The sequence below is a fragment of the Mustelus asterias genome, chromosome 12 (genome assembly GCF_964213995.1).
Source record: "Mustelus asterias chromosome 12, sMusAst1.hap1.1, whole genome shotgun sequence".
NCBI lineage: Eukaryota > Metazoa > Chordata > Chondrichthyes > Carcharhiniformes > Triakidae > Mustelus > Mustelus asterias.
In genome coordinates, this window is record NC_135812.1 from 33,329,023 (window position 1) to 33,340,889 (window position 11,867).

Consider the following 11,867-nt stretch of genomic DNA (forward strand, 5'->3'; position numbering starts at 1 on the left):
ATATATTTTCCCAAAGGTAGGGGAGTCTAAAACTAGAGGGCATCGGTTTAAGGTGAGAGGGGAGAGATACAAATGTGTCCAGAGGGGCAATTGTTTCACACAGAGGGTGGTGAGTGTCTGGAACAAGCTGCCAGAGGTAGTAGTAGAGGCGGGTACAATTTTATCTTTTAAAAAGCATTTCGATATTTACATGGGTACGATGGGTATCGAGGGATATGGGCCAAATGCGGGCAATTGGGATTAGTTTAGGGGTTTAAAAAGAAAAGGCGGCATGGACAAGTTGGGCCGAAGGGCCTGTTTCCATGCTGTAAACCTCTCTGTCTCTATGACTCTATATGCACCACCCTCTGTGTGAAAAAGCTGCCCCTTTTAAATATTTCTCCACTCACCTTAAAATTATGCCCTCTAGTTTTGGACTTGCCTATCCAGGGGAAAAGACCTTCGCTATTCACCTTATCTATGCCCCTCATGACTTTATAAATCTCAATACGGTCACCCCTCATCCTCCTACGCTCCAGGGAAAAAAAGTCCCAGCCTCTCCCTATAATTCAAACCTTCCAGTCCTGGTAACATTCTTGTAAATCTTTTTTTGTCGTTATTGGAGAGGAAATTTTCCTCTATTTTGCTGTGAATGGTAAATCACTCAGTCCAGGTTTCAATCTAGGCTAATACTTCATGCATAATTAAGGGATAATTGGAGGTACTATCTGTTCCATTCAAGTGTCAAGTAAGGCCCTGCTTTCAGGATTTACACTGCAGTTTAGCGTTAATGTGAAATAGAAATCCATGTAACTTTAATAAATGTAAGTATAAAAAAAAGTTAAAGTTTATTTATTAGTCACAAGTAGGCTTACATTAACACTTCAATGAAGTTATTGTGAAATTCCCCCAGTCGTCACACTCTGGCACCTGTTCAGGTCAATGCACATCTTTCAGACTGTGGGAGGAAACCAGAGCACCCATAGGAAACCTGTGCAGACATGGGCAGAACGTGCAAACTCCACACAGACAGTGACCCAAGCCAGGAATTGAACCTAGGTCCATGGCGCTGTGAGGTAGCAGTGCTACCGTGCCATCTACCGTATAGCCTGAAGTGTTGGCAGAAACCTTCCCAATCACCTCCGCCATTTTCTCTCCTCTTGGGGGTGCTGACATTATAATGGTAGATTTCAATGATTTGGCTGGCATATGGTGGCTCACTCAATTAGCCATTTTTCACAGGCTAGACAACGAGCTTCATATTTTTGCTACCAAGGTGGGTATTTTGAATCAGAAAATTCCCCAACTTGGCAGACCTGCCTTAAATCTTTACAGTAAGAAGTCTCACAACGCCAGGTTAAAGTCCAACAGGTTTATTTGGTAGCAAATCATTAAATTTTTACTCCAGGGAGATTGGAGTAAGATAGGATTGGGTCCGCCAAGCCTGGAAGCAGATTGTAGGCAGCCATGGAGAAGGTGAATGTCGAGAGAGCCTAGTTAGAAGGCTCCCTCAGTTCTCTGGGACCTCAGCCCAGTTGTATAAAAGGTTATAAGGCCCTCTAGTCCTCACCCCTCACAACACCTAACCACACACACATGCCATGCCTCTTTATACTTCCATGACCCCTCCATGCCTGCCACATCACCTCATACCTCCATACACCTCTATAGGCAATTACCCAGTGTTGACTCTGGGCAGATCTCAGGAGCCATGTGGAGGTAAATAAATATAAACTTCTAACAATCATATGCACCTCTCACTCAGAACACTTGTTACTGAAAAAAAGCACACCCATTCTTAAACTCCATTTAAAGCTTTTACAACCTCTCAAGTGTTCAATCTATTCTCTAAAAAAGTTATGTCCACCTACCACATCAAAGACAGATAATCATTTACTAGCATCTCTAAACTTTCACTTAAAATATAAACTCAGAGGTTAGTGCATTTGTAGTTTTTGAAACTCAACCAAGCATTCATAAATATCTCAGCTGTGCTATCAAGAAATGGTTGAATCCTTCAAAGATTATGGGCTCTGACAAAAACCAGTTGTAGTACTGAAGACTTATGCTCCAAAACTAGCTGTGCTGCTGGCTGAGGTGTTGCTCAGTGGATTGTGGAAAATCGCTAAGGTATGTCCTGTACGCAAAAACTGGGACAAATCAAATCAACTCATTACTGTCCATTAGTCTACTCCCCATTATCAACAACATGATGGAAGCACCTTCAGTGCTTATCTAGTGGCACTTAGCATAAACCAGCTCAGTGATATTCAGTTTGAATTTCTGAGGATCACTCAGCTCTTGACCTCACTGCAACCTTGTCCCAATCGTGGATAAACGTGCCGATTTCCAGAGCAGAGGTGAGAGGCAGTGTATAACCAAGTGTGGCATTAAGAAGCCCTAGCAAAATGAAAACCAATGGGAATTAGGGGGAAGACTCTATTGGTGAGAGTCATAGGTAGCACAAAAGAAAATGGTTCCAGTGGTTGGAGGCCAATCATCTTAGCCCCAAGACATCACTGTAGGAGCTCCTCAGGGTTGTGTCCAAGGCTCAACCATATTCAGCTTTTTTTAAGTCATTCTCAGGATATTGGTATTGAAGGGCCAGCATTTGTTGCATTTTGTTAATTGCTCTTGAGGAGGTTATCAATGACCTTTCCTCCACCATAAGCTCAGATATGGGGATGTTTTGATGATTGCAGAGTGTTCAGTCCCATTCTCCTTGACTGCTCAGATACTGGATTAGTATGTGAATGTAAGCAGCACGACTGGGACAGCATTTAGACTTGGACTGACTGATAGCAACTAACATTTGTGCCACACAAGTGCCAGGCAATGACCATCTCCAACAGGAGAGAATCTAAACATCTCTTGACATTCACTGGCATTACATTGCTCAATCCTCACCATCAACGTTCATTGACCAGAAGCTGAACTGGAACAGCCATATAAATACTGTGGCTCCAAGAGCAGGGTAGGAGGCTGGCAAGTCAGCAGTAAGTTACACACCTCGTGACTCCCCAAAGCCTGTCCACAACCTACAAGACACGGGTCAGGAGTATCAAGCATACGTGACCCAGTATGGAGCAATAGAAGTATTGTATAGATTGGTGCTTCTACACCCTGTATAGTCAGTGAGTCCCTACTCTAAATGAAGCACTGTAACTATATCCCAAAATAGGCATTGGGACCGCACCCAAGTCTGGACTCAGTACTCGGTAGGAGGCGGTGTATGGAGCAATGAATATGCACCCAGTGTGAGCAGTGAGTCTAGACTCAGTACTGGGCATTGTAACTGAACTCTATTTTGGGTCAATGGAACTGTACCCCAGTTTGGAGCCATCTAACTATATTCACTATAGGGCAGTAGATCTGTACCCTAGTAAAGAGCAGTGTGACTAAATCCCATATATCCCTATATGGAGCAATGTATCTATACTCCTGTACCCAGTACAATGATACCCAGTATGGGACAGTGGGTCTGTACTCCAGAATGAAGCAGTGAGTCTTTATCCAGAATGGGGCAATACAACTTTATTCAGTATGGGGCAGTGAGTCTGTATCCCAGCACTAGAGATAGGAACTCCACTCAGCATGGGGCAGTAAGTCTCGACCCATTATGGGGCAGCAAGACCGTAGCTACTGACGGACAGCATCACACTATATAGAATCATAGAATCCCTACAGTGCAGAAGGAGGCCATTCAGCCCATCGAGCCTGCACCGACAACAATCCCACCCTGGCCCTATCCCTGTGACCACATGGATTTACCGTGTTTCTCTCCCTGACACTAAAGGGCAATTTGTCATGGCCAATCAACCTAACCTGCACATCTTTGAACTGTGGGAGGAAACCGGAGCCCAGAGGAAACCCACACAGACACGGGAAGAACATGCAAACTCCACACAGACAGTGACTCAAGGCCAGAATTGAACCCAGGTCCCTGGCACTGTGAGACAGTGCTAGCCACTGTGTCACCATGTTACCCCATGATCAGGACAGCACGAAACAGAAATGGGGATAATGCCCCATTCCAATAAAAGCATTCCAATATAATATGACTGATTCGGGTAAATGAAGTAACTGTGTTCAAAAAGAATCACAGTCATAGAATTGTCACAGCGCAGAAGGAGGCCATTGGGCCCATCGTGTCTGCACCAGCTCTCTGAACATAACATATTATTGCAATAACATGGGAGAATGAACACTTACCCATAGTCCTACACCGATAACCAAAATAAAGTACAAGGCAATCACACTGATGTCTGCAGCATTGTTGATGGCTACAATTTGGGATGGAGACGTGGCTGATGTTGGAGTCGCAGATGCCTTCATGTCTGCTTGGTATGATGAGAGAGGGAATAGCTAGTGAAAGAGGCTAAGATAACATCTGACAGTATGAGGGACTTGCCTATTAATATGGGACTGGTAAGTAATGATTGAACCAATCACATTTAATAGGTTACTGAGTGCTGACACCATGACCCACTCAGGAGTCTTTTCAATAATTATCTTAGGAATGGATTCTATCAAATAATATTAATTGATAAATATGGTACCCTGTGTGGTACTGAGATACATGGATCAGAATGAGCCCACATCCTTGGTGACTAAGATGATATCATGTGACCTGATACTAAGTGCAATATATATGTTCACTAAATGAGTTTGGGTAGCAGGGGTTCATTCTAATGTGTTCACTTTTTTCTGTATGCTAAGTACCTGGACACCTAGAACAGCATATTTTCCCCAGGTATTGGAAAATAAAGATTCAGAGGGTCTCTTCTTGGGGAGTAATCATCTACATTCTATAAGTTCTCCAGAATGTGGTAACCTAAGAATCCCCTCCAACAGGACTTCATGTAATACAAAATCCCAAAACCCACAGACACAAATATTGCAAATAGACAGTCCAAACCTTAATGCACGGAGGCAAGCTATGCCGTCGGGGACAAATCTTCAAAGCATGCCAATATAAAAACCAAACCAAATCTATGTAAGGACATTGGGATGTGATCACAATAACAGCGCAAGATAATTACTATCAGACAACTCAATTGAAGAAGTTGGGAGACCATCATAACAGATGACCCCAGAGAATAGCTATCATAAAACATAAAAACATAAGAACATAAGAACTAGGAGCAGGAGTAGACCACCTGGCCCCTTGAGCCTGCTCCGCTATTCAATAAAATCATGGCTGATCTTTTCGTGGACTTAGCTCCACTTACCTGCCTGCTCACCATAACTCTTAATTCCTTTACTACTCAAAAATCTATATATGTCTTAAAAACATTCAACTGCTTCACTGGACAGGGAATTCTGCAGATTCACAACCCTTTGGGTGAAGAAGTTCTTCCTCAACTCAGTCCTAAATCTGCTCCCCCCTATTTTGAGGCTATGTCCCCGAGTTCTAGTTTCACCTGCCAGTGGAAACAACCTCCCTGCTTCTATCTTACCTATTCCTTTCATAATCTTACATGTTTCTTTAAGATCCCTCCTCATTCTTCTGAATTCCAATCAGTACAGTCCCAATGAGTATATCATACAGACAACATCGCCAACAGCTAAGGAGAAATGAACTTGTTACATGCATATCAGTCTGGGGGCCAGAGATATCTCACCTGAATGGGGTCCATTGATACGGTTGCTGAAACAACATCAGCAATGAATGTGTTTGTCTGGACCAAAGCATGGAACTGACTAAAGAGACTAAAGGATGCTAAGCACTGACTGTCCAGCAGGATGACCCCAGGAAATATGTTCACTGCTCAGCAGAATATCTTTGGGAAATGTGTTTTGTTATTTTTGATAAGATTTGTAATAAAAAGGCCAAGACCATAGGATCTGTCACTGCAGTCACGAAGGACGGTCAGCAATGGTCAGTCTGATTTGTAGACCTACAACTTTCAACTGTGTGAGGAGTTGTAAGTTATCAATCAATCTGAGGTGTTGATTGATAACTTATAACTTAAGGGCTGAGGTTTAAAGATAATTTATGAGGAACAAATAAATCCTGAGGGGTTTGTGTTGAATTGAGTAAAGTTTTGGGCAGATACGTAGAGTTTTGCCTGTGGTTTCTCAAAGTTAACGTTAAAAGTTTATTTATTAGTCACAAGTAAGACTTACATTAACAATAGAATTAAATTACTGTGAAATTCCCCTAGTCGCCACATTCTGGTGCCTGTTCGGGTCAATGCACCTAACCAGCACGTCTTTCAGACCGTGGGAGGAAACTGGAGCACCCAGAGGGAACCACACAAACACGGGAGAACTTGCAAACTCCACACAGACAGCGACCCAAGCCGGGAATTGAACCCAGGTCCCTGGTGCTGTGAGGCAGCAATGCTAACCATTGTGCCACCGTTTCAGTGGAGGCATTTAATAATAAGTCATTTTTAATATATGTTCATGGGAAGCCAAGGTTGGATCATGGAAGGATTTAAATCAGGCTAACCTGTCAAGTATTGTGAGGCATCATTTACACTAGTTTAGGGCATTAGGAGTGTTTGAACAAGCTTGTGGTTGAGCCAAAACACTGTGTCCATGTAAGTTTGCCCTTTATAAAATCGCGAAGGCAAGAACCAGCAGTAAGGGTAAATAGGAGAATGCACCTCTTACAAAGTGCTGTTAGACATTTTAAAAAACAGGATCATGCGTCAGCCATATCTCACTTTGAGTCAGAAGGTTGTGGGTTCAAGGCCCGCTTAACGATATGAGTACAACCATCAAGGCTGATAAACCAATGAAGAACTGAGAGAGTGCTACATTGTCAGAGGTACCAACTTGCAGATGAGACATTAAACTGAGGCTCCATCTGCCCTCTCTGGTGGATTATTTCAAAGAAGAGCAGGGGAGTTGTCCCCAGTGTTCTGGCCAATAATTATCCCTCAATCAATGTCACAAAAACAGATAAACTGGTCACTAACACATTTCTGAGGGAGCTTGCTGCAGGTTAATTAGTCGCTGTATTTCTTATGTTTCAAAAGTATTGCATTGGCTGTAAAAATGCTTTGGAGCATCAAGCAGTTATGAAAGACATTTCATAAATGCAAATTTTTCTTCTTTTAGAAGGAGGGAATTGAAAGGCCATTCACAAGGAGGTGGGTTGGAACTCAATGGTATAGACTACCCGAGTTACTGAATTGTCCAATAGATACACAACGTTTAACAATGTGAGGTGAAGATGATAGCATGGAAAAGGGAAGAAGGGGGACAGTCTAAGGCACGTGGACATTAAATTTAAAGTTTATTTGTTAGTGTCACAAGCAGCTTACATTAACACTGCAATGAAGTTACTGTAAATCCCCTAGTTGCCACACTCTGGCAGGGGAGTGCAATTTGGTGGGAAGCCCAAAAATCATTTCTTGGCTGGAGTGAGTTCCCCATGGATCTTCCATTGGTGTGCGCCATGATGGATCGGGAAACCCGCTGGAGGTCAACGTCAAAGGGGTTTGCGTCCCACTGTTGGGATGCTGATGAAGGTCTCACCACCCATGCCCGATTCTCCACGGTGCCAACAGGAAGAAATACCGGTGTTCAAGATGGAAGCTGCCAGCAATCCTGGACCCAGAACACATCATTGGTTTTGGAGGTGGGGTGGGGGTGGCGGGGTGGGGGGGGGGGGGGGGGGGGGGTGGGGGGCGTGTCCAGAGGGTGGGTTGGGGCGAGCATCTGCAGATGGATCTTCCAGATTCAGTGTCCTGGAGGGGAGTGGGGTCCATCTTCTGACCTCGGAGTGCACCCGGAAATCCGCACAAAGAGAAGTAGTAGGAGATTCCACTATTAAGCAAATTTCTTGCAGTTGTGACAGGGAGGTTCTGAATGGCGTGTTGCCTTCCTATTGCCAGGCTGAAGGATACCTTTAAACAAATGCAAACATTTTGGGATGAGAGGGAGAGAAAGTAAATGTTGTGGTCCAAGGTTGGAACCCTATGATATAAAAAGTATTCAAGGCCTTACAACAGGAGGTCAAGCAGTAAGACATCAAGCTGGTAATTTCTGGATGCTTCCTGTACAACAGACTGCCGAGATTAGTAAGAGGAAGATTATGAATGTGATCGTGTAGTGAAGGGCTGGTGCAGCATGGAGGGCAGTGGAATAACTTTTGGAACAAGGGAAGGCCAAGTTACAGCCACCCTGGCACAAGCGCCATTTCGGAGGGGACAAACAAACCTTTTGAATATCTTCACAAATAGAAGCTCTGAACAAAAAACTCAAGCTAAATTTTATACTAAACCTGATGGGTATTGATTACGATTGACAGTTGGTTAATCCCTGTAGTGAAACGTCATCGATCTGGCTCAGTCGTTTGGTTTCACAGTACACGGTGCCTCATGCTTTATATTAGTGCATATATATATCTCACTTTTCGCAATTACCTAATGATGCTGACACCACTGCTTTAAAGCAGATTGGCTTCACTGCACAATGTGATAGAACTGCAGAGACTACTCAAGAGTGATGTACTTTTAATTAATTAAAAGTGTAGTTGAAGCTTAAAACAAAATTTAGCATTCTGACAAGCTCTGCTGCAGCTTTTCATAGATAATCCTGATTATCAATGGATCAATATAAACGTCTTGGTTCAGAATAAACTCGATTACTGAATCTTCTGTCTTGTTGAATAGGAACTGAGCAGTTACTGTGACTGGAACACACTGTCACCAAATTCTCACTATCTGACCGTCTGCAAACCTTAGCCTGAATCTTACGTTGCTCAGGCGGGCGGGCGCCTCACCCAAAAGCACGTGGAATCACGTGAGAAGATGTCGAGAACGCAGCTCAAGGTCATCCCAAGGTTGTGCAATATTTTGGTCGGTGGACGCGGGCGAGAGTTGGAAGCAAGGAATTTAATCCATTAAGGAGGCAATTGGATGCAATTTTACGTGGCTCTCATCTGCTTTTCTGGTTGGCTAGTATTAGCTGAAACCACGATCGAGGGCGGGATGAGATGTTAGGGCTGAAATAAAATTTACAAAGGTGTCTGGGTACTGAGGTTTCTGTTTGACTGTGCTGCCTGGACATTATGTGCAAAGCTTTCCCATCGCAATTTATTTTTTACAGGTCAGCAGTTCCCTGTGACAGCTCTGTAGTTGCTATCCCCCTCAGGGAGCACATTGGAAGTGCCAGTCTGCACCCTCCCTGTTCTCCAAACCCGCCCTATTCCCACCCACTCCAGCAGCACTGAGCATTTTCCAGCACACAATAAATGCAGGCTGCTCATTAACTGGCCGGCTAGCATGAAATCACGTTCTGGCGTTGATTTCAGCTGGAAATGTGTTTTGCAGTCACGTCTGGGCCCACCAATTGTGTGAGCCCGACGGATGGAAGATTCAGGCTCATGACGCACAAGGCACCAATTTACCATAATCCCGTCTTTATAAAAAAATGTAACAGAAACAAGACTTTAGTTGGAACAAAATATTGAATTTTTTTACTGAACGTGCATGGCATTTTATTTCAATTTGTATACTTTTTCTCTAATAATGACTTTATAATCTTTAGATATATGGGGTGGCCAGATTATTGAATGGTGGGCAGAGGGGGGAGAGGGGCAAATTCATCGGGACTTCCAAAAATTAGTTTGACATGAATTTTGTGCGCTAACATCCACTGGTGCCCACCATGACATATCAGGAAACCTGCTGGTGACTGGCATGGAGCTGCTTTGCATCCCACTAACGGGATGCAGATGAAGGCCCAATCGGTATTCCCTTCCCTCCCCCACAAACCCACCCCTCCATGCCCAATTCTCAGCAATGCCAGTGGGAAAACATACTGGTCCAGAACATGTCTGGAACAACAAGGCATGCAGAAGTCAGGACTTACATGTAAAATGCCTGTGATTGCCACTGGAGTGCTGGATGGAGGCCGTCAACAACCCTGGAACACCATAGCAGTGGGTGGGAAGATCAGGTGGACTTTCCAGTTTCGGAGGTCCAGCTTCCATCCTCAGAGTGTTCCTGGAGATCCATCTTCTTTCTCCAACAGTGGAGAATCCCTACAGTGCAAAAGGAGACCATTCGGCCCATCGAGCCTGCGCCAATAACAATCCCACCCAGGCCCTAGCACCGTAACCCCACGTATTTACCCTGCTTATCGCCCTGATACTAAGGGGCAATTTAGCATGGCCAATCAACCTAACCCACACATCTTTGGAGGAGGGAGGAAACCGGAGCACCTGGAGGAAACTCACACAAGACGTGGGGAAAACATGCAAACTCTACATGAACAGTCACCCAAGGCTGGAATTGAACCCTAGTTCACTAGGGATCCCTAGTGCTGTGGGGCAGAAGTGCTAACCACTGTGTCACCGTGCTGTGAAGATGGGTGCCTTTTAAATATGGCACCCAGATATGATGGCAGGTGAACGCAATAAAGCCCATCCCGCCCGCAGAATACGCAATTAAACCCCTAGATGCATAATTAATAAGGTCAAGGCCGGAGGATATGGCGTGGTTTCCCACTGGCATCCGCAGCAGGAAACACTCCCCATCTCCACCTCCACTACAGGACTTAGTCCCAGATGGGAGAATTCCAGCTGGGGTATTGAGTTATGGGTGACTCGTTGCACATTTGTAATGCAGAATGTTGCCTTCAAGAATGTTCAGGAAATGGAACCCATTCCTTACATAATTAGTCAAACTTCAACCAACTGATGAAGGGACAGATAGAATGTGAAAGTTGGGACAAGCTGCAAAATCAATGCTGAGGTTAGCTGAATTACTGCAAGGATTAGGGACACTGGTCAGCTGATTGATGAGTTTCTCAAGATCATTCAGGATAGCAATAGACTCAGGACTTGTTCAGTCAAAGAGAAGCAGAGCCCACTGGTAATGGGAGACAATAAAGCCACTAAGAATGTTGATTACAGCAGATAGAAAGAACTGGTGGATTTGATTTTGTTTTTGTTGAATTGTTCTGGAAAGTAATTAAAGTTACATGACAGGAGAAGAATCTGGTGAGCTAACATTCATGCAGTGTTAACCCCAGGAGACTGAAGTTAAATAATTCAAGGGAGCTGAGGTAAGCACTAGGGATATGTAATCAGCACATGGCCACATCTTCTTTTAATCAGAAATTGGGATTAGAAAGTATAAGAAGAAAGTTGAAAGAGATAAAAACAATATCTGATATTGGCATCACTCAAGAAAGAAAAGGTTAAATTTGAAGAAGTGTATTGTGTAGCTAAAAGAAAATTAGGAAATGTAGCAGATATGTCTTGGGATGTCCCAAAGATTGCAATAGATTCTAAATCTTCACAGTGTACTTTCTTACTGCACTTTAGTTAATTTATTGCAGATAATTCTGTTTGATGTTCTGGATTTGTGTACTTACATTATTAACGATACAGTTCAGTCTGAGCTGTACATTCATTTTGATCATCTTCACTTTACCTGGTTAGGAAAAACTTTACATTGACTTGACAACTCATTGCATCCTCACAATGTCTTCAAATCCATTGAATTCCTTTTTAAGTGCAGCCACTATTGTCACGTAGCCACGCCTGTTCACCAGGGTCACGCAATAAGAGGCCATAAAGTGTAAATTGGATGAATCATTAGTTATGAAAGTTTGTTGATGATGCCAACTTTATTATAGCATAGTACTCTAAGGAAAAGTTAAGAAGCTTGGCAAGTTGCTGCAGTGCACATTATAAATGGCACATACTGTTGCTGTTGTGCATTATTGGTGGAGGGACTGAATGTTTTAAGGTTGTAGATGGGGTGCTGATCAAGTGGACTGCTTTGTGTTTGATGGTGTCAAGCTTCTTGAGTGTTGCTAAAGCTGCACTCATCTAGGAAAGTGAGAGTATTTTGTCACAGTCCTGACTTGTGCTTTTAGATGGGTGGAAAGGCTTTGGGGTGTCAGAAGATGAGTCACTT